This window comes from Ambystoma mexicanum, chromosome 3q (genome assembly GCF_040938575.1).
Source record: "Ambystoma mexicanum isolate Mex_15411 chromosome 3q, UKY_AmexF1_1, whole genome shotgun sequence".
Lineage (NCBI taxonomy): Eukaryota > Metazoa > Chordata > Amphibia > Caudata > Ambystomatidae > Ambystoma > Ambystoma mexicanum.
The window spans coordinates 391,426,430-391,448,403 of NC_090926.1; positions in this window are offsets into that span (position 1 = coordinate 391,426,430).

Consider the following 21,974-nt stretch of genomic DNA (forward strand, 5'->3'; position numbering starts at 1 on the left):
TTTCACTTTTGGGAGCAGAGTGTTTACATTTAAAAATCAGGAACAAGCAGCATTAAGAAACCATACAGTAGCAGAGGACAGAGGACTGCCCTGCGCATGTCAATACACCCCAATGACAAAAGCAAAGATTTAACTGACCTGCTTAGCTATTAGTGGCTCACACCTCACAATGATTATCATTTCTCTGTGAAGCAAAACATCCTCTGACTTTGGGTGAAACAGAGATCTAATGTGCCAATGGAAGGCAACATGGAAATTCAGTTTCCTGCTCTCAGAGGAAGGAGGGTCGACAGCCCAATGGGTTAATGCACCTACTGCAGCCTCCTATGTGTAGCCTGCAGGCGACACATTCAGTTGCCGGTGAGATGCTGATACAGGTTTGCTTGCTATGCAGGGGCAGGTGGTCACATCACAGCACCTCGAGAAGGTGTCCTGTTTGAGTCCTAGTGCAATTATGGTATCAACCATGACCCATAGATTACTCCTTTTACACCCGTTTTTTTCCAGTCAGTTAGGGCCAGAGAGACAAGATTGTTTATGGGTGTTACCAAGGCCAGAGTGCCGAAAACAAAGGCACAACTGTTAGTGGGAAAGCAGGTATTGAAGGGGCATTAGCTGTTGGCTGATCGCGCAGGGCAATGCATCCCCATTTTCAATAAAAACATTTTTTTTAAATTAAAAAAAATCCCCAAGAGCCACTCGACAAGAACTCAGGTCTCCAACATTGCAAGATCAAGCACTTACCACTTGAGCCATTGGTGGCTGTGCATCTGAGAGTTGCATTTGGGCGTATATATCTTTGTTCTGCATGCCCCTGTGAGCATGCCCATGTGAGCATGCCCATTTGCATTGTCAAACATGTTCACTGCAGAAAATGAGGATAGAACATCTGGCCTCCACTTCTCCAAATATCAGCTTACTGCAGTGGCCTGAGGTTAATTGCTTGCATTACAGCGTTGGGGGCATGGGTTTGAGTCCTGCTTTCGGAACATAAACGGAATAGTTGCGTAATCTCCTTGTACAGTTGTGGGTACCCACACTCCTTCTAAAAGGTTCAGTGGTTATGAAAAGAGGTCCTTGGAAAAGGGAGGGTGGAAGAAAGCAGAGAGACAGGACTGAGGAAGCGCAGGGTAAATAAAGGAGGAGATGGGGCAGGCTAAAGGGATTGGTAGGGCTGGATGAATGGGTCCCTGTGGAGAGGGGGTGAGTGGGGGTAGGACTAGAAGGATATGGTGCAGGTTCCCTGGTAAAAGGAGGGTGGAAGAAAGCAGAGGTGGGACTGTGGTGGTGAGAAAGTGTGGCAGGTGGGGTCCATTCCACACCCTCTCCGCTGGGCCTCCTTTCCCCACATTAGGACCCTCCTTTACACACCCATTCCTCCACAATTCTGGGCCCTCTTCCCCCCATGACACCGTTCCCAGGGCCGACTTATTCGCTGTCTCCCCAGGGCCCACTTTATGCCCTCTAGACCTACCCCCTCCTCCTCTTCTCCACAGGGACCCATTCATCCAGCCCTACCTCCCCCTACTTTATTTACCGGCCACTTCCTCACCTCCACATCCCGCTTCTCTGCTTTCTTCCACCCTCCCTTTACCAGGGAACTCATTACATTACATAGCCACTGAACCTTTTAGGAGTGTGGGTACCCACCACTGTACAAGGGGATTACCCAACTATTCTGTTTATGTGCCGAAAGCAGTACTCGAACCCAGGCCCCCCCACCAGCGCTGTAACGCAAGCAATTAACCTCTAGGCCACTGCAGTTAGCTGGCCTTTGGTGGAGCGGGGGAGGGGGGACAGATGTTCTATCCTCCTTGGCTTCAGTGAACATGTTTCACAATGCAAATGGGTATGCTCACAGCGGCATGCAGGAGAAAGATATATATGCTCAAAAGCAACGATAGGAAGTATGCCAATCAGTGGCTCCAGCTGTAAATCCTTGGTCTTGCAATGCTGGAGACCTGAGTTCTAATCCAATGTCCGGTATCTCTTGGGCATGTTTTTTTTCATTTAAAAAAAATGTTTTTACTGAAAATTGGGATGCATTGCCCTGCCCGATCAGCCAACAGCTAACGCCCCTTCAATACATGTGTTCCCACTAACAGTTGTGCCTTTGTATTCTGCACTCTGGCCTTAGTAACACCCATACACAAGCTTGTCTCTCTGGCCCCAACTGACTGGAAAAAACGAGGGGAAAAGGTGTAATCTGGGGGTCATGGCTGATTCCATAATTGCACTGGGACTCAAACAGCACACCTTCTCGAGGTGCTGTGAGGTGACCACCGGCCCCTGCATAGCAAGCAAACCTGTATCAGCATAACACCAGCAACTGAATGTGTCGCCTGCAAGGTACACATAGGAGGCTGCAGTAGGTGCATTAACCCATTGGGCTGTCGACCCTCCTTCCTCTGAGAGCAGGAAACTGCATTTCCATGTTGACTTACTTTGGCACATTAGATCTATCTTTCACCCCAATTCAGAGGATGTTTTGCTTCACGGAGAGATGATAATCATTGTGAGGTATGAGCCACTAATAGCTAAGCAGGTCAGTTAAATCTTCGACCTTGTCATTGGGGTGTATTGTTATGCGCAGGGCAGCAGCCTTATGCCCTCTGCTACTGTACGCTTTCGTATTGGTGCTTGTTCATGATTCTAAAATGTAAACAGTCTGCTCTCAAAAGTGAAAGATTTGAAAGACTCTTGCTGTAACAAGCCTTTCCCACTCTTTGCCCTGGCGGTGAGAGAGCTGCTTTCTGCCTTTAACTTCCCCAATTGTGGAGTGGCTGGCTCCACCACTGACAACCAGTGCCTAATCCTGGAGGAAAACGGACAGAGGTCTGTGCCCTGCGTCCCTAACGCTCCCAAACGCGACCACAGCCCATACGGGCACAGCGCTATGTCTTATGCAGCCCCTCTGGTGAAGCCACCCACACAACTTAGGGTTAGGATCTGTGCTCTTCCACGTAGGCCTGGCCACCTAGGCCCCAGAAAGTGTCACAGCCTACTTTATAAACCTTAGTGACGGTGGCCTAGGTGAAGATGATGTTGATGGAATACTGATGCCTTTTGCCTCCCAGAAGCCACCTGGGAGCATAGTAAAATGAAGGGGTGTTCCTGCTCTGCTGCCCTGTGTTTGCCCTCTGCCTAAGTGACATTCATTCTGGGCTCTCCAGGCAAATGTATCCATCTGGGAGAGAGCTAGGAATGGGACGTCTCTTTCTGCAGGCACAGTGGGGAAGACTCAGAGAGCTACATGCCTGAGACATCTTTCCTTGTCCCTCGCTCATTGTTCTGTTCCCTAACTTCTAACTCTCTGCCAGGCCAGGCCCTGTTTCTTTTACTGCCAACCCCCCCTACCCCTCGTCTTTCACCTACTTCCCGCTCTATTATGCCTTCTCCTTTTTTACTCTCTTCTATGGCCCTTTGAAAAGGAATGCAGGCCTAGCTAAGCCTCGTGAAGGAAACCTACCAACAAAAGATGCATGGGAGGTGCTGTGAGACGAGTAAGAAGGGCTGAAGGGGTGATGGGTTGTTGAGTTGGGAAGCACCAGAGGCGTAGCCAGGATTTTCTAGCAAGTGGGTTCTGAAGCTAATGTAGTTGTGCCCACTGCAATGACAAAAATCTCTTTAAATGCCCACACAGAGCTGCTGAGTGGGCATTTACAGATTTTGGGTGGGCCTTTCCCCTCCGGCCCTACCCTGCCCACGCCTCTGCACTCTCACCCCCAGGGCAAAGAGTAGGAAAGGCTTGCTACAGCAAGAGTCTTTCAAATCTTTCACTTTTGGGAGCAGAGTGTTTACATTTAAAAATCATGAACAAGCAGCATTAAGAAACCATACAGTAGCAGAGGACAGAGGACTGCCCTGCGCATGTCAATACACCCCAATGACAAAAGCAAAGATTTAACTGACCTGCTTAGCTATTAGTGGTTCACACCTCACAATGATTATCATTCTTCTGTGAAGCAAAACATCCTCTGACTTGGGGTGAAACAGAGATCTAATGTGCCAATGGAAGGCAACATGGAAATTCAGTTTCCTGCTCTCAGAGGAAGGAGGGTCGACAGCCCAATGGGTTAATGCACCTACTGCAGCCTCCTATGTGTAGCCTGCAGGCGACACATTCAGTTGCCGGTGAGTTGCTGATACAGGTTTGCTTGCTATGCAGGGGCCGGTGGTCACATCACAGCACCTCGAGAAGGTGTCCTGTTTGAGTCCTAGTGCAATTATGGTATCAACCATGACCCGTAGATTACTCCTTTTACACCCGTTTTTTTCCAGTCAGTTGGGGCCAGAGAGACAAGATTGTGTATGGGTGTTACCAAGGCCAGAGTGCCGAAAACAGAGGCACAACTGTTAGTGGGAAAGCAGGTATTGAAGGGGCATTAGCTGTTGGCTGATCGCGCAGGGCAATGCATCCCCATTTTCAATAAAAACATTTTTTTTCAATTAAAAAAAATCCCCAAGAGCCACTGGACAAGAACTCAGGTCTCCAACATTACAAGACAAAGCACTTACCACTTGAGCCACTGGTGGCTGTGCATCTGAGAGTTGCATTTGGGCGTATATATCTTTGTTCTGCATGCCCCTGTGAGCATGCCCATGTGAGCATGCCCATTTGCATTGTCAAACATGTTCACTGCAGAAAATGAGGATAGAACATCTGGCCTCCACTTCTCCAAATATCAGCTTACTGCAGTGGCCTGAGGTTAATTGCTTGCATTACAGCGTTGGGGGCATGGGTTTGAGTCCTGCTTTCGACACATAAACGGAATAGTTGCGTAATCTCCTTGTACAGTTGTGGGTACCCACACTCCTTCTAAAAGGTTCAGTGGTTATGAAAAGAGGTCCTTGGAAAAGGGAGGGTGGAAGAAAGCAGAGAGACAGGACTGAGGAAGCGCAGGTTAAATAAAGGAGGAGATGGGGCAGGCTAAAGGGATTGGTAGGGCTGGATGAATGGGTCCCTGTGGAGAGGGGGTGAGTGGGGGTAGGACTAGAAGGATATGGTGCAGGTTCCCTGGTAAAAGAAAGCAGAGGTGGGACTGTGGTGGTGAGAAAGTGTGGCAGGTGGGGTCCATTCCACACCCTCTCCGCTGGGACTCCTTTCCCCACATTAGGACCCTCCTTTACACACCCATTCCTCCACAATTCTGGGCCCTCTTCCCCCCATGACACCGTTCCCAGGGCCGACTTATTTGCTGTCTCCCCAGGGCCAACTTTATGCCCTCTAGACCTACCCCCTCCTCCTCTTCTCCACAGGGACCCTTTCATCCAGCCCTACCTCCCCCTACTTTATTTACCGGCCACTTCCTCACCTCCACATCCCGCTTCTCTGCTTTCTTCCACCCTCCCTTTACCAGGGAACTCATTACATTACATAGCCACTGAACCTTTTAGGAGTGTGGGTACCCACCACTGTACAAGGAGATTACCCAACTATTCTGTTTATGTGGCGAAAGCAGTACTCGAACCCAGGCCCCCCAGCGCTGTAACGCAAGCAAATAACCTCTAGGCCACTGCAGTTAGCTGGTATTTGGTGTAGCGGGGAGGGGGGACAGATGTTCTATCCTCCTTGGCTTCAGTGAACATGTTTCACAATGCAAATGGGTATGCTCACAGGGGCATGCAGGAGAAAGATATATATGCCCAAAAGCGACCCTTGGAAGCATGGCAATCAGTGGCTCAAGCTGTAAATCCTTGGTCTTGCAATGCTGGAGACCTGAGTTCTAATCCAATGTCTGGTATCTCTCGGGCATGTTTTTTTTCATTTAAAGAAAATGTTTTTATTGAAAATTGGGATGCATTGCCCTGCCCGATCAGCCAACAGCTAACGCCCCTTCAATACATGTGTTCCCACTGACAGTTGTGCCTTTGTATTCTGCACTCTGGCCTTAGTAACACCCATACACAAGCTTGTCTTGCTGGCCCCAACTGACTGGAAAAAACGAGGGGAAAAGGTGTAATCTGGGGGTCATGGCTGATTCCATAAATGCACTGGGACTCAAACAGCACACCTTCTCGAGGTGCTGTGAGGTGACCACCGGCCCCTGCATAGCAAGCAAACCTGTATCAGCATCTCACCAGCAACTGAATGTGTTGCCTGCAAGGTACACATAGGAGGCTGCAGTAGGTGCATTAACCCATTGGGCTGTCGACCCTCCTTCCTCTGAGAGCAGGAAACTGCATTTCCATGTTGACTTACTTTGGCACATTAGATCTATCTTTCACCCCAATTCAGAGGATGTTTTGCTTCACGGAGAGATGATAATCATTGTGAGGTGTGAGCCACTAATAGCTAAGCAGGTCAGTTAAATCTTTGACCTTGTCATTGGGGTGTATTGTTATGCGCAGGGCAGCAGTCTTATGCCCTCTGCTACTGTACGCTTTCGTATTGGTGCTTGTTCATGATTCTAAAATGTAAACAGTCTGCTCTCAAAAGTGAAAGATTTGAAAGACTCTTGCTGTAACAAGCCTTTCCCACTCTTTGCCTTGGCGGTGAGAGAGCTGCTTTCTGCCTTTAACTTCCCCAATTGTGGAGTGGCTGGCTCCACCACTGACAACCAGTGCCTAATCCTGGAGGAAAACGGACAGAGGTCTGCGCCCTGTGTCCTCTACTCGTCCCTAACGCTCCCAAACGCGACCACAGCCCACACGGGCACAGCCCTATGTCCTATGCAGCCCCTCTGGTGAATCCACCCACACAACTTAGGGTTAGGATCTGTGCTCTTCCACGTAGGCCTGGCCACCTAGGCCCCAGAAAGTGTCACAGCCTGCTTTATAAACCTTAGTGACGGTGGCCTAGGTGAAGATGATGTTGATGGAATACTGATGCCTTTTGCCTCCCAGAAGCCACCTGGGAGCATAGTAAAATGAAGGGGTGTTCCTGCTCTGCTGCCCTGTGTTTGCCCTCTGCCTAAGTGACATTCATTCTGGGCTCTCCAGGCAAATGTATCCATCAGGGAGAGAGCTAGGAATGGGACGTCTCTTTCTGCAGGCACAGTGGGGAAGACTCAGAGAGCTACATGCCTGAGACATCTTTCCTTGTCCCTCGCTCATTGTTCTGTTCCCTAACTTCTAACACTCTGCCAGGCCAGGCCCTGTTTCCTTTACTGCCAACCCGCCTGACCCCTAGTCTTTCACCTACTTCCCGCTCTATTATGCCTTCTCCTTTTTTACTCTCTTCTATGGCCCTTTGAAAAGGAATGCAGGCCTACCTAAGCCTCGTGAAAGAAATCTACCAACAAAAGATGCATGGGAGGTGCTGTGAGACGAGTAAGAAGGGCTGAAGGGGTGATGGGTTGTTGAGTTGGGAAGCACCAGAAGCGTAGCCAGGATTTTCTAGCAAATGGGGTCTGAAGCTAATGTAGTTGTGCCCACTGCAATGACAAAAATCTCTTTAAATGCCCACACAGAGCTGCTGAGTGGGCATTTACAGATTTTGGGTGGGCCTTTCCCCTCAGGCCCTACCCTGCCTACGCCTCTGCACTCTCACCCCCAGGGCAAAGAGTAGGAAAGGCTTGCTACAGCAGAGTCTTTCAAATCTTTCACTTTTGGGAGCAGAGTGTTTACATTTAAAAAACAGGCACAAGCAGCATTAAGAAACCAGACAGTAGCAGAGGACAGCGGACTGCCCTGCGCATGTCAATACACCCCAATGACAAGAGCAAAGATTTAACTGACCTGCTTAGCTATTAGTGGCTCACACCTCACAATGATTATCATTTATCTGTGAAGCAAAACATCCTCTGACTTGGGGTGAAACAGAGATCTAATGTGCCAATGGAAGGCAACATGGAAATTCAGTTTCCTGCTCTCAGAGGAAGGAGGGTCGACAGCCCAATGGGTTAATGCACCTACTGCAGCCTCCTATGTGTAGCCTGCAGGCGACACATTCGGTTGCCGGTGAGTTGCTGATACAGGTTTGCTTGCTATGCAGGGGCCGGTGGTCACATCACAGCACCTCGAGAAGGTGTCCTGTTTGAGTCCTAGTGCAATTATGGTATCAACCATGACCCGTAGATTACTCCTTTTACACCGGTTTTTTTCCAGTCAGTGGGGCCAGAGAGACAAGATTGTGTATGGGTGTTACCAAGGCCAGAGTGCCGAAAACAGAGGCACAACTGTTAGTGGGAAGGCAGGTATTGAAGGGGCATTAGCTGTTGGCTGATCGCGCAGGGCAATGCATCCCCATTTTCAATAAAAACATTTTTTTTTAAATGAAAAAAATCCCCAAGAGCCACCGGACAAGAACTCAGGTCTCCAACATTGCAAGACCAAGCACTTAACACTTGAGCCACTGGTGGCTGTGCATCTGAGAGTTGCATTTGGGCGTATATATCTTTGTTCTGCATGCCCCTGTGAGTATGCCCATGTGAGCATGCCCATTTGCATTGTCAAACATGTTCACTGCAGAAAATGAGGATAGAACATCTGGCCTCCACTTCTCCAAATATCAGCTTACTGCAGTAGCCTCGAGGTTAAGTTGGGGGCATGGGTTTGAGTCCTGCTTTCGACACATAAACGGAATAGTTGCGTAATCTCCTTGTACAGTTGTGGGTACCCACACTCCTTCTAAAAGGTTCAGTGGTTATGAAAAGAGGTCCTTGGAAAAGGGAGGGTGGAAGAAAGCAGAGAGGCAGAACTGAGGAAGCACAGGGTAAATAAAGGAGGAGATGGGGCAGGCTAAAGGGAGTGGTAGGGCTGGATGAATGGGTCCCTGTGGAGAGGGGGTGAGTGGGGGTAGGACTAGAAGGATATGGTGCAGGTTCCCTGGTAAAAGGAGGGTGGAAGAAAGCAGAGGTGGGACTGTGGTGGTGAGAAAGTGTGGCAGGTGGGGTCCATTCCACGCCCTCTCCGCTGGGCCTCCTTTCCCCACATTAGGACCCTCCTTTACACACCCATTCCTCCACAATTCTGGGCCCTCTTCCCCCCATGACACCGTTCCCAGGGCCGACTTATTCGCTGTCTCCCCAGGGCCCACTTTATGCCCTCTAGACCTACCCCCTCCTCCTCTTCTCCACAGGGACCCAGTCATCCAGCCCTACCTCCCCCTACTTTATTTACCGGCCACTTCCTCGCCTCCACATCCCGCTTCTCTGCTTTCTTCCACCCTCCCTTTACCAGGGAACTCATTACATTACATAGCCACTGAACCTTTTAGGAGTGTGGGTACCCACCACTGTACAAGGGGATTACCCAACTATTCTGTTTATGTGCCGAAAGCAGTACTCGAACCCAGCCCCCCCAGCGCTGTAACGCAAGCAATTAACCTCTAGGCCACTGCAGTTAGCTGGCATTTGGTGGAGCGGGGGAGGAGGGACAGATGTTCTATCCTCCTTGGCTTCAGTGAACATGTTTCACAATGCAAATGGGTATGCTCACAGGGGCATGCAGGAGAAAGATATATATGCCCAAAAGCAACCCTCGGAAGCATGGCAATCAGTGGCTCAAGCTGTAAATTCTTGGTCTTGCAATGCTGGAGACCTGAGTTCTAATCCAATGTCCGGTATCTCTTGGGCATGTTTTTTTTCATTTAAAAAAAATGTTTTTATTGAAAATTGGGATGCATTGCCCTGCCCGATCAGCCAACAGCTAACGCCCCTTCAATACATGTGTTCCCACTAACAGTTGTGCCTTTGTATTCTGCACTCTGGCCTTAGTAACACCCATACACAAGCTTGTCTTGCTGGCCCCAACTGACTGGAAAAAACGAGGGGAAAAGGTGTAATCTGGGGGTCATGGCTGATTCCATAATTGCACTGGGACTCAAACAGCACACCTTCTCGAGGTGCTGTGAGGTGACCACCGGCCCCTGCATAGCAAGCAAACCTGTATCAGCATCTCACCAGCAACTGAATGTGTCGCCTGCAAAGTACACATAGGAGGCTGCAGTAGGTGCATTAACCCATTGGGCTGTCGACCCTCCTTCCTCTGAGAGCAGGAAACTGCATTTCCATGTTGACTTAGTTTGGCACATTAGATCTATCTTTCACCCCAATTCAGAGGATGTTTTGCTTCACGGAGAGATGATAATCATTGTGAGGTGTGAGCCACTAATAGCTAAGCAGGTTAGTTAAATCTTTGACCTTGTCATTGGGGTGTATTGTTATGCGCAGGGCAGCAGTCTTATGCCCTCTGCTACTGTACGCTTTCGTATTGGTGCTTGTTCATGATTCTAAAATGTAAACAGTCTGCTCTCAAGAGTGAAAGATTTGAAAGACTCTTGCTGTAACAAGCCTTTCCCACTCTTTGCCCTGGCGGTGAGAGAGCTGCTTTCTGCCTTTAACTTCCCCAATTGTGGAGTGGCTGGCTCCACCACTGACAACCAGTGCCTAATCCTGGAGGAAAACGGACAGAGGTCTGCGCCCTGTGTCCTCTACGCGTCCCTAACGCTCCCAAACGCGACCACAGCCCATACGGGCACAGCCCTATGTCCTATGCAGCCCCTCTGGTGAAGCCACCCACACAACTTAGGGTTAGGATCTGTGCTCTTCCACGTAGGCCTGGCCACCTAGGCCCCAGAAAGTGTCACAGCCTGCTTTATAAACCTTAGTGACGGTGGCCTAGGTGAAGATGATGTTGATGGAATACTGATGCCTTTTGCCTCCCAGAAGCCACCTGGGAGCATAGTAAAACGAAGGGGTGTTCCTGGTCTGCTGACCTGTGTTTGCCCTCTGCCTAAGTGACATTCATTCTGGTCTCTCCAGGCAAATGTATCCATCTGGGAGAGAGCTAGGAATGGGACGTCTCTTTCTGCAGGCACAGTGGGGAAGACTTAGAGAGCTACATGCCTGAGACATCTTTCCTTGTCCCTCGCTCATTGTGCTGTTCCCTAACTTCTAACACTCTGCCAGGCCAGGCCCGATTTCCTTTACTGCCAACCCCCCTGACCCCTAGTCTTTCACATACTTCCCGCTCTATTATGCCTTCTCCTTTTTTACTCTCTTCTATGGCCCTTTGAAAAGGAATGCAGGCCTAGCTAAGCCTCATGAAGGAAATCTACCAACAAAAGATGCATGGGAGGTGCTGTGAGACGAGTAAGAAGGGCTGAAGGGGTGATGGGTTGTTGAGTTGGGAAGCACCAGAGGCGTAGCCAGGATTTTCTAGCACATGGGGTCTGAAGCTAATGTAGTTGTGCCCACTGCAATGACAAAAATCTCTTTAAATGCCGACACAGAGCTGCTGAGTGGGCATTTACAGATTTTGGGTGGGCCTTTCCCCTCAGGCCCTACCCTGCCTACGCCTCTGCACTCTCACCCCCAGAGCAAAGAGTAGGAAAGGCTTGCTACAGCAAGAGTCTTTCAAATCTTTCACTTTTGGGAGCAGAGTGTTTACATTTAAAAATCATGAACAAGCAGCATTAAGAAACCATACAGTAGCAGAGGACAGAGGACTGCCCTGCGCATGTCAATACACCCCAATGACAAAAGCAAAGATTTAACTGACCTGCTTAGCTATTAGTGGCTCACACCTCACAATGATTATCATTTATCTGTGAAGCAAAACATCCTCTGACTTGGGGTGAAACAGAGATCTAATGTGCCAATGGAAGGCAACATGGAAATTCAGTTTCCTGCTCTCAGAGGAAGGAGGGTCGACAGCCCAATGGGTTAATGCACCTACTGCAGCCTCCTATGTGTAGCCTGCAGGCGACACATTCGGTTGCCGGTGAGTTGCTGATACAGGTTTGCTTGCTATGCAGGGGCCGGTGGTCACATCACAGCACCTCGAGAAGGTGTCCTGTTTGAGTCCTAGTGCAATTATGGTATCAACCATCACCCGTAGATTACTCCTTTTACACCCATTTTTTTCCAGTCAGTTGGGGCCAGAGAGACAAGATTGTGTATGGGTGTTACCAAGGCCAGAGTGCCGAAAGCAGAGGCACAACTGTTAGTGGGAACGCAGGTATTGAAGGGGCATTAGCTGTTGGCTGATCACGCAGGGCAATGCATCCCCATTTTCAATAAAAACATTTTTTTTTTTAAATTAAAAAAAATCCCCAAGAGCCAACGGACAAGAACTCAGGTCTCCAACATTGCAAGACCAAGCACTTACCACTTGAGCCACTGGTGGCTGTGCATCTGAGAGTTGCATTTGGGCGTATATATCTTTGTTCTGCATACCCCTGTGATCATGCCCATTTGCATTGTCAAACATGTTCACTGCAGAAAATGAGGATAGAACATCTGGCCTCCACTTCTCCAAATATCAGCTTACTGCAGTGGCCTCGAGGTTAAGTGCTTGCGTTACATCGTTGGTGGTATGGGTTTGAGTCCTGCTTTCAACACATAAACGGAATAGTTGCGTAATCTCCTTGTACAGTTGTGGGTACCCACACTCCTTCTAAAAGGTTCAGTGGTTATGAAAAGAGGTCCTTGGAAAAGGGAGGGTGGAAGAAACCAGAGAGGCAGGACTGAGGAAGCGCAGGGTAAATAAAGGAGGAGATGGGGCAGGCTAAAGGGAGTGGTAGGGCTGGATGAATGGGTCCCTGTGGAGAGTGGGTGAGTGGGGGTAGGACTAGAAGGATATGGTGCAGGTTCCCTGGTAAAAGGAGGGTGGAAGAAAGCAGAGGTGGGACTGTGGTGATGAGAAAGTGTGGCAGGTGGGGTCCATTCCACACCCTCTCCGCTGGGCCTCCTTTCCCTACATTAGGACCCTCCTTTACACACCCATTCCTCCACAATTCTGGGCCCTCTTCCCCCCATGACACCGTTCCCAGGGCCGACTTATTTTCTTTCTCCCCAGGGCCCCCTTTATGCCCTCTAGACCTACCCCCTCCTCCTCTTCTCCACAGGGACCCATTCATTCAGCCCTACCTCCCCCTACTTTATTTACCGGCCACTTCCTCGCCTCCACATCCCGCTTCTCTGCTTTCTTCCACCCTCCCTTTACCAGGGAACTCATTACATTACATAGCCACTGAACCTTTTAGGAGTGTGGGTACCCACCACTGTACAAGGAGATTACCCAACTATTCTGTTTATGTGCCGAAAGCAGTACTGGAACGCAGCCCCCCCCCCCCCAGCGCTGTAACGCAAGCAATTAACCTCTAGGCCACTGCAGTTAGCTGGTATTTGGTGGAACGGGGGAGGGGTGACAGATGTTCTATCCTCCTTGGCTTCAGTGAACATGTTTCACAATGCAAATGGGTATGCTCACAGGGGCATGCAGGAGAAAGATATATATGCCCAAAAGCGATTCTCAGAAGCATGGCAATCAGTTGCTCAAGCTGTAAATCCTTGGTCTTGCAATGCTGGAGACCTGAGTTCTAATCCAAAGTCCGGTATCTCTTGGGCATGTTTTTTTTCATTTAAAAAAAATGTTTTTATTGAAAATTGGGATGCATTGCCCTGCCTGATCAGCCAACAGCTAATGCCCCTTCAATACATGTGTTGCCACTAACAGTTGTGCCTTTGTATTCTGCACTCTGGCCTTAGTAACAACCATACACAAGCTTGTCTCTCTGGCCCCAACTGACTGGAAAAAACGAGGGGAAAAGGTGTAATCTGGGGGTCATGGCTGATTCCATGATTGCACTGGAACTCAAACAGCACACCTTCTCGAGGTGCTGTTAGGTGACCACCGGCCCCTGCATAGCAAGCAAACCTGTATCAGCATCTCACCAGCAACTGAATGTGTCGCCTGCAAGGTACACATAGGAGGCTGCAGTAGGTGCATTAACCCATTGGGCTGTCGACCCTCCTTCCTCTGAGAGCAGGAAACTGCATTTCCATGTTGACTTACTTTGGCACATTAGATCTATCTTTCACCCCAATTCAGAGGATGTTTTGCTTCACGGAGAGATGATAATCATTGTGAGGTGTGAGCCACTAATAGCTAAGCAGGTCAGTTAAATCTTTGACCTTGTCATTGGGGTGTATTGTTATGCGCAGGGCAGCAGTCTTATGCCCTCTGCTACTGTACGCTTTCGTATTGGTGCTTGTTTATGATTCTAAAATGTAAACAGTCTGCTCTCAAAAGTGAAAGATTTGAAAGACTCTTGCTGTAACAAGCCTTTTCCACTCTTTGCCCTGGCGGTGAGAGAGCTGCTTTCTGCCTTTAACTTCCCCATTTGTGGAGTGGCTGGCTCCACCACTGACAACCAGTGCCTAATCCTGGAGGAAAATGGACAGAGGACTGCGCCCTGCGTCCTCCACCAGTCCCTAACGCTCCCAAACGCGACCACAGCCCATACGGGCACAGCCCTATGTCCTATGCAGCCCCTCTGGTGAAGCCACCCACACAACTTAGGGTTAGGATCTGTGCTCTTCCACGTAGGCCTGGCCACCTAGGCCCCAGAAAGTGTCACAGCCTGCTTTATAAACCTTAGTGACGGTGGCCTAGGTGAAGATGATGTTGATGGAATACTGATGCCTTTTGCCTCCCAGAAGCCACCTGGGAGCATAGTAAAATGAAGGGGTGTTCCTGCTCTGCTGCCCTGTGTTTGCCCTCTGCCTAAGTGACATTCATTCTGGGCTCTCCAGGCAAATGTATCCATCTGAGAGAGAGCTACGAATGGGACGTCTCTTTCTGCAGGCACAGTGGGGAAGACTCAGAGAGCTACATGCCTGAGACATCTTTCCTTGTCCCTCGCTCATTGTTCTGTTCCCTAACTTCTAACTCTCCGCCAGGCCAGGCACTGTTTCTTTTACTGCCAACCCCCCTGACCCCTCGTCTTTCACCTGCTTCCCGATCTATTATGCCTTCTCCTTTTTTACTCTCTTCTATGGCCCTTTGAAAAGGAATGCAGGCCTAGCTAAGCCTCGTGAAGGAAATCTACCAACAAAAGATGCATGGGAGGTGCTGTGAGACGAGTAAGAAGGGCTGAAGGGGTGATGGGTTGTTGTCATGCGATGAAGTATTAGTTGCTTGACAAATACCCTCCTTGGTTCCCTCCTCCTCCTCCTCACCTGTACTGTGTTCTTCTGAGGAACTGTCTGTGTCTATGGCTCGCCTTTCTCTCCAGAGGTCCAGTCCTTTCTTGTTGAGTTTGGGACGAGCTCCACTGGAAGCCACCCTGCCCGCTGTCAAACAGCAAGGCAGAAGGGACCCTCAGGGAGTCCGCCCCCAATTCCAGGGAAAAGCGTGGCTGAAAAACCCTGGTATGCTTGGATGTTGTAGCACTACGAATATCAAAACTGAAGGCTTTCCATTGAAGTAGATGAGAGGACTTCAATTCCCAGAAGACACTGCTGGAGTCGAGCTAGCGTACGTAGCGCTGTTTGGATGGAGACCGTAGCCGAGGAATGAGGAAGAGGTCTGCAGAAGGCTGCGGTGGGAAGGAGCATACAATCATAGATGCATGTACAACAGGTTAGGGAAAAGTACTAGAGCGGAAGAAGGAACAAGGACTACACAGCGGGAGGAATAGAGGAGTGGAGGAAGCACCATGAGAGATCAAGGCTAGGAGCAGGGCGGGCAATCACTGAGGACTTGAGAAGAGAAAACAAGCAGGAATTAACAAGGGGAGTCAGAGAGGAGCACTAGCGTACGAACCTGGCGAGGAAAGCAAGGTTGCAACGCATCGATTACCGCGTGTGACGCCTATATATATGCATCATGACGGTAACGTGCAGTGCGTGGGAGACTAGACCGCTGGTGGAGGAACGGAATCAGCCCTTCCATCGGCTCCATAGCTTCCATGGAGCACTCGTCATGACAGTATAACCCCTTCGCCAAGGCCGTCCTCCAGGCTTGCCTGGATGGTGTCTGTGGAATATGCGTAGGAGTCTGGTGGCATGTAGATTTTTGGCTGGTTCCCAAGATCTTTCCGTCCAAGGGTATCCTTTCCACAGTACGATGTATTGTAGGACTCTGTGTTTGTAACGTGAGTCTAGGATGCGTGAAACCTCATACTCTTTGGCGTCATCATCCACACTGGGTATCCTTCTTCTGGAGGTTCTCAAAAAAGGATCAGGTTTATACTCCTTGAGAAGCGAGGTATGGAACACTGGATGTATTCTTCGAAGAGAGTGCGGGAGGTTTAACCGAAAGGCCACAGGATTGATCCGTTGTTTTATGGAAAATGGTCCAATATATCTCGGAGTGAATTTACCTGGGTGGACTCTTCGGGGAAGGTATTAGTGGATAACCATACCTTGCTTCCTTTCTTCCAATCAGGATTAGGTCTTCTGTTTTTGTCAGCCCATCTCTTGTAAGTCTGGCGACTGGCTAACAGGGTTTCTTGAGCAGACTTATGAGTTTGTTTCAGAGTGTCCAGTAGTAGGTCTATGGTAGGGACATTAGTGGGTTGAACAGTAGGAAATGGGAAGTGTTTGGGTTCGTATCCATATGTACATTTGAAAGGACTCATTCCTATCGCAGTATGTTTGGTGTTGTTATACGAGAATTCTGCAACCGATAAGAGATGATACCAGTTATCCTGAATCTGGTTGCAGTAACATCTTAGAAACTGTTCAAGTGTAGCGTTGAGGCGTTCAGTCTGTCCGTTTGTTTCTGGGTGAAAGCCAGAAGACAACGCTCTCTGAATCTGCAACTGTTTACACAAGGTTGTCCAAAACTTGGAAGTGAACTGGGTTCCTCTATCAGACACAATTGAGGAAGGTAGACCATGGAGACGGACTATTTCCTTTAAGAACACGTCTGCCGTGGTAGTGGCAGAAGGAGTGCCTTTAAGAGGAATGAAATGAGCCAGCTTACTGAAGGAGTCGACCACTACCATGATAGCAGAACATCCTCCCGATCTGGGTAACTCAACGATATAATCCATAGATATATGTTGCCAGGGTCCGGCAGGTGGTTCATCTTGTTGTAGCAGCCCCAATGGTTTAGCCGAACTGTGTTTGCTTTGAGCACAGACTGGACAGGAAGAGACGTACTCCACAACACCCTTATTCATCTTAGGCCACCAGAAATGCCTCTTCAGTAGTTCCAGTGTAGCAGTACGGCCCTTGTGACCAGCCATGGGCAGATCATGGCACCACGAAAGAGCTTGGTTCTGGAGATCTTGAGTGGGTAGGTAAAGCAAATCATATTTAAACAGATATTCTCCTTTGTAGGTCAGAGAGGGGTCTCTTGGAAGAGAGGTGGTTTTTTGGGCTTGCAGAACCTGTTGTAAATATTTATTTACTGTTCCTACGAATCTCTTCCCATTGAGCAGTCGTTCTTGTTCGGGGTGATTCTCTGATCCTTCTTGATGGCTGCGGGAGAGTGCATCCGCTAAGTGATTGTCTTTACCCGGTAGGTATGTGAGTGTGAAATCAAATTGGGAGAAATAATAAGCCCAACGAGCATGACGAGAGTTCCTGCATTCTATCTGTTGGAGGATACTTAGGTTCCTGTGGTCTGTTCGTACCTGAAACGGGTATTTCGCTCCTTGCAACAAATGGCGCCATTCCTCACAAGCCTGTTTAATTGCTAACAGTTCCTTTTCGATCACTGAATAGTTTCTTTCACTGGAGGTGAGTGTTCTGGAATAATAGGCAATGGGATGTTCGAGTTGATCCTCCTTCCTTTGTAGTAGAGCTGCTCCAATAGCCCCTTGTGAGGCGTCAGCTTCTACGATAAAGGGTTGAGACTGATCAGGCTGCCTGAGGATCGGTGCGGAGGTAAATGCTTGTTTGAGCTGATGAAAAGCGAAATCTGCTTCTGGCGTCCAACGGAACTTCACCCCTTTCTTTAGCAAAGCTGTGATAGGAAGGACTATGTTGGAGAAGCCTGTGATGAATTTTCGATAGAAATTTGTCAGCCCCAAGAACCTCTGGATGTCCTTGACTGAGCTGGGAACAGGCCAATTGTTAATAGATGTAGTCTTGTTAGGGTCCATCTCAATGCGGTTTTCTGACAGAATAAAGCCCAGATATGAAACTGTAGAAACCTCAAAAAGACATTTTTCTGGCTTGACTAATAGGTGGTGGTCTCGAAGTCTCTTGAGCACTTCTCTTACGTGTAGACAATGTTGTTCGAGAGTGTGGGAGTAAACCAAGATGTCATCCAAGTAAACTACAGTGGACTTAAACAGAAGATCACTGAAGACCTTGTCCATAAATCTTTGGAACTGGGCTGGCGCGTTAACCAACCCAAAGGGCATTACCTTGTACTCGAAATGACCTAATGGAGTACGAAAGGCGGTCTTCCATTCGTCCCCTTGTTTGATTCGTAGGAGATGATAAGCCCCTCTGAGGTCTAGTTTGGTAAACCATTTTGCCCCTTGTACTGCTTCCATGATCTCCTTTATCAGAGGCATCGGGTATCGATCTCGAATGGTTTGACTATTTAGACCCCTGAAGTCAATACAAGGTCTGAGTTCCTTGGTTCCCCTCTTTGGTATGAAGAACAGAGAAGCTCCAGCCGAGGAAGTAGATTCTTGTATCAAGCCATTCTGTAAATTGCTGGCTAGGTAGTCTCTTAATACTTCCTTCTCCGGGAGGGATAAGGGATACATTCTCCCAAATGGAACCACCGCATTAGGTATAAGGTCGATCTTACAATCCTCAGCTCGATGTGGAGGAAGAGGTCTGGGAAGAGTGTCTGCAAAGATGTCGGTAAATTCTTGATAGGCAACAGGAATGGAGTTAATACTCCTCGCTGGCACTGTGTCACCCTGATGTGAATGTTGCCCTTCCTCCTTCAAACAGGACTGCATACAAAGGTCTGACCTGAACTCTATAATGTTAGTTACCCAGTCGATTCCCGGATTGTGTTTTCTTAACCAGGGTATCCCGAGTATCACTGGAAAGTGGGCAGCCTTAATCAGATCGAATATCATGGTTTCATGGTGAGTCTTCATCTTAACCATGACTTCTGTGGTTTCTTGTCGGATAAGACCGGAAGACAAGGGGGTACCATCCACTCCTTCTACAGGTATGGGTTGAGGCTTTTCTCTCCTAGGTATGGCGTATCTACTGGCCCATTGATCGTCCATAAAGTTCCCAGCTGCACCACAGTCAAGCATTGCCAGACACTCAACTGCTTGGGTAGAGGTCCATTCCAGGACGATCTTCAGGACCATAAGTTGGTTTGAGGGGTTACACGGTATAGGTGGATTTGTAACACAGGGATTAGCAAGAGAAGCCCCTTCCGTGTCCCTGCTCAGGGTCGGGGTCTGTCGTTTCCCGATCTTCGGGGAGGTACTTCCGGACAGTCTCTTAGAAGGTGCTTCTCAGAACTGCAATACATGCACAAGTGCAGGTCTTTTCGTCTCTTTCTTTCTGCTGCGGTGAGGGGACCCCTTGCTGCACCTATTTGCATGGGCTCTTCAGTCTGGGGAAGAGATCTGTCTGGAGCAACTGGCATGTAGGAGGATGGTGTAGAAGGCGGATTGGATCTGGTCTTCCTTCTTTCTGCTCGTCTCTCGGATAATCGAAATTCCATCTGGAGAGTCAGAGCGACCAGTTCTTGGAAGGAGGAGGGTCTTGCTACTCGAGAGAGTTCATCCTTCAAGTCTTCATGTAGCCCTCTCCGAAAGAGAGTCTGCTTAACTGAGTCAGGCCATCCTGTCTCCAAAGCTATCCTCTGGAAGTTCGAGGCATAGGTTTGTACATCAACAAGACCCTGTTTGAGGTCTAGTATGTTTTCATAGGACGCGTACAAAGTCTCGGTCCTTTCAAAGCGTTCTCTGAATTGTAGTACAAAGGCATTGTAATCATTCAGCACAGGATCAGTTTCTGTAACCAACGGGGTGGCCCATGCTAGAGCGTTACCCCCAAGGTTTGAGACGAGGAAGCCAACCTTTGCTTTGTCGAATTCATACATCTTTGGGCGAAAAGTGAAGTATACTCTACAGGCATCGAGGAATTCCTTAATCTTCTTGGGGTTCCCTTCATACTTCCCACACGGTAAGGGCATAGGTGGGAGATCTCCCCGAACTTCTTCTCTCAGAATCATTTGTTGTCTCAGAGCAGCATTGTCAGCCTTAAGGGCGGTGTTTTCTACCCTCATGGTTTGGAGCTCAGCAGTTATTCCCTGTATGGCATTAACCAGTTCTTGATACTGCTCTAAGCTAGCCATCCTTTGGCGTTGCAAACTGTCATGCGATGAAGTATTAGTTGCTTGACAAATACCCTCCTTGGTTCCCTCCTCCTCCTCCTCACCTGTACTGTGTTCTTCTGAGGAACTGTCTGTGTCTATGGCTCGCCTTTCTCTCCAGAGGTCCAGTCCTTTCTTGTTGTGTTTGGGACGAGCTCCACTGGAAGCCACCCTGCCCGCTGTCAAACAGCAAGGCAGAAGGGACCCTCAGGGAGTCCGCCCCCAATTCCAGGGAAAAGCGTGGCTGAAAAACCCTGGTATGCTTGGATGTTGTAGCACTACGAATATCAAAACTGAAGGCTTTCCGTTGAAGTAGATGAGAGGACTTCAATTCCCAGAAGACACTGCTGGAGTCGAGCTAGCGTACGTAGCGCTGTTTGGATGGAGACCGTAGCCGAGGAATGAGGAAGAGGTCTGCAGAAGGCTGCGGTGGGAAGGAGCATACAATCATAGATGTATGTACAACAGGTTAGGGAAAAGTACTAGAGCGGAAGAAGGAACAAGGACTACACAGCGGGAGGAATAGAGGAGTGGAGGAAGCACCATGAGAGATCAAGGCTAGGAGCAGGGCGGGCAATCACTGAGGACTTGAGAAGAGCAAACAAGCGGGAATTAACAAGGGGAGTCAGAGAGGAGCACTAGCGTACGAACCTGGCGAGGAAAGCAAGGTTGCAACGCATCAATTACCGCGTGTGACGCCTATATATATGCGTCATGACGGTAACGTGCAGTGCGTGGGAGACTAGACCGCTGGTGGAGGAACGGAATCAGCCCTTCCATCGGCTCCATAGCTTCCATGGAGCACGCGTCATGACAGTTGTTGAGTTGGGAAGCACCAGAGGCGTAGCCAGGATTTTCTAGCAAATGGGGTCTGAAGCTAATGTAGTTCTGCCCACTGCAATGACAAAAATCTCTTTAAATGCCCACACAGAGCTGCTGAGTGGGCATTTACAGATTTTGGGTGGGCCTTTCCCCTCAGGCCCTACCCTGCCTACGCCTCTGCACTCTCACCCCCCGGGCAAAGAGTAGGAAAGGCTTGCTACAGCAAGAGTCTTTCAAATCTTTCACTTTTGGGAGCAGAGTGTTTACATTTAAAAATCAGGAACAAGCAGCATTAAGAAACCATACAGTAGCAGAGGACAGAGGACTGCCCTGCGCATGTCAAAACACCCCAATGACAAAAGCAAAGTTTTAACTGACCTGCTTAGCTATTAGTGGCTCACACCTCACAATGATTATCATTTCTCTGTGAAGCAAAACATCCTCTGACTTGGGGTGAAACAGAGATCTAATGTGCCAATGGAAGGCAACGTGGAAATTCAGTTTCCTGCTCTCAGAGGAAGGAGGGTCGACACCCCAATGGGTTAATGCACCTACTGCAGCCTCCTATGTGTAGCCTGCAGGCGACACATTCAGTTGCCGGTGAGTTGCTGATACAGGTTTGCTTGCTATGCAGGGGCCGGTGGTCACATCACAGCACCTCGAGAAGGTGTCCTGTTTGAGTCCTAGTGCAATTATGGTATCAACCATGACCCGTAGATTACTCCTTTTACACCCGTTTTTTTCCAGGCAGTTGGGGCCAGAGAGACAAGATTGTTTATGGGTGTTACCAAGGCCAGAGTGCCGAAAACAGAGGCACAACTGTTAGTGGGAACGCAGGTATTGAAGGGGCATTAGCTGTTGGCTGATCGCGCAGGGCAATACATCCCCATTTTCAATAAAAACATTTTTTTTTCAAATTAAAAAAAATCCCCAAGAGCCACCGGACAAGAACTCAGGTCTCCAACATTGCAATACCAAGCACTTACCACTTACCACTTGAGCCACTGGTGGCTCTGCATCTGAGAGTTGCATTTGGGCGTATATATCTTTGTTCTGCATGCCCCTGTGAGCATGCCCATGTGAGCATGCCCATTTGCATTGTCAAACATGTTCACTGCAGAAAATGAGGATAGAACATCTGGCCTCCACTTCTCCAAATATCAGCT